A 2,323-nucleotide genomic window follows, 5' to 3' on the forward strand; every position below is an offset into this window, starting at 1 on the left:
TTGAGGCGATCCTGCTGGGTGTTGGCGGCGTGGAGGAGCTCGCACATCCGCCTGCGAGTTGGTCGAGGCTGACCGCGGCTGCCTCCGCAGCGCGCATGTTCTTCACTGGGGTCTCGTAGACGGCCTGGATGGCGCCGAAGGCCCGACCGATCGCTCCTTCCCAGGTGCGAGCATCGGCGAACCGGCTTGGCTCGGCCGCGGCGGGTGTGAATCCGTGGGCGGCGTCATGCTCCAACTGAGCGGCCTCCAAGCGACGCCTTGTGGCGGCCAGCGTCTCGGACAGGTCCAGCATATGATTGCGTCTATCCTCGAGCTGGGTTCGGGCTTCGGCGACATTGGTGGGGTCGATGTTGGTGCCGATGGGGATGCGGAGGCTTTGCATCGCGGCGCTGTTGGAAATATGCCCTAGAGGCAATAATAAAAAGTTATTATTATATTTCTTTGTTCATGATAATAGTCTTTTATTCATGCTATAACTGTATTATCCGGAAATCGTAATACACGTGTGAATACATAGACCACAATATGTCCCTAGTGAGCCTCTAATTGACTAGCTCGTTGTGATCAATAGATAGTCATGGTTTCCTGGCTATGGACATTGGATGTCGTTGATAACGAGATCACATCATTAGGAGAATGATGTGATGGACAAGACCCAATCCTAAGCATAGCACTAAGATCGTGTAGTTCGTTTGCTAGAACTTTGCCAATGTCAAGTATCTCTTCCTTAGACCATGAGATCGTGTAACTCCCGGATACCGTAGGAATGCTTTGGGTGTATCAAACATCACAACGTAACTGGGTGATTATAAAGGTGCACTACAGGTATCTCCGAATGTGTCTGTTGGGTTGGCACGAATCGAGACTGGGATTTGTCACTCCGTGTAAACGGAGAGGTATCTCTGGGCCCACTCGGTAGGACATCATCATAATGTGCACAATGTGATCAAGGAGTTGATCACGGGATGATGTGTTACGGAACGAGTAAAGAGACTTGCCGGTAACGAGATTGAACAAGGTATCGGTATACCGACGATCGAATCTCGGGCAAGTAAAATACCGCTAGACAAAGGGAATTGCATACGGGATTGATCAAGTCCTTGACATCGTGGTTCATCCGATGAGATCATCGTGCAACATGTGGGAGCCAACATGGGTATCCAGATCCCGCTGTTGGTTATTGACCGGAGAACGTCTCGGTCATGTTTGCATGTCTCCCGAACACGTAGGGTCTACACACTTAAGGTTCGATGACGCTAGGGTTATAAAGGAAGTTTGTATGTGGTTACTAAATGTTGTTCGGAGTCCCGGATGAGATCCCGGACGTCACGAGGAGTTCCGGAATGGTCCGGAGGTAAAGATTTATATATGGAAAGTTGTTGTTCGGGTTCCGGAAAAAGTTCGGGTTTTTTCGGTATTGTACCGGGAAGCTTCCAGAAGGTGCCGGAGGATTCCGGAGGGGTCCGGAGGTCCGGAAATTGTTCCACCACGTCCAATACAGTAGCATGGGCTGTAAGGGGGCGCCCTAGCCTTTATGGGCCAAGGGAACCACCCCCCCAAGGCCCATGCGCATGGGAAAGGGGAAACCCTAAAGGGGGAGGCCTCCACTTGACTTGGGAGGCACTCCTCCCCCCTTGGCCGCACCCCTTGGGGTGGGAAACCCTAAAGGGGGCGCAGCCCCCCCTTCCCCCTATATATAGTTGAGGTTTGGGGCTGCTAAACACACGAGAACCTCTCCCTCTTGGTGCAACCCTACCTCTCTCCCTACTCCTCCTCTCTCGTGGTGCTTGGCGAAGCCCTGCTGGATTGCCACGCTCCTCCACCAGCACCACGCCGTTGTGCTGCTGCTGGACGGAGTCTTCCTCAACCTCTTCCTCTCTCCTTGCTGGATCAAGGCATGGGAGACATCACCGGGCTGTACGTGTGTTGAACGCGGAGGTGCCGTCCGTTCGGCACTTGGTCATCGGTGATTTGGATCACGACGAGTACGACTCCATCAACCCCGTTCACTTGAACGCTTCCGCTTAGCGATCTACAAGGGTATATAGATGCACTCTCCTTCCCCTCGTTGCTGGTTTCTCCATAGATAGATCTTGGTGACCCGTAGGAAAATTTTGAATTTCTGCTACGTTCCCCAACAGTGGTATCAGAGCTAGGTCTATTGCGTAGATTCTTTGCACGAGTAGAACACAAAGTAGTTGTGGGCGTTGATTTTGTTCAATATGCTTACCGTTACTAGTCCAATCTTGTTTCGACGGTATTGTGGGATGAAGCGGCCCGGACCGACCTTACACGTACTCTTACGTGAGACAGGTTCCACCGA

This window comes from Triticum aestivum, chromosome 6B (genome assembly GCF_018294505.1).
Source record: "Triticum aestivum cultivar Chinese Spring chromosome 6B, IWGSC CS RefSeq v2.1, whole genome shotgun sequence".
Taxonomy (NCBI): Eukaryota; Viridiplantae; Streptophyta; class Magnoliopsida; order Poales; family Poaceae; genus Triticum; species Triticum aestivum.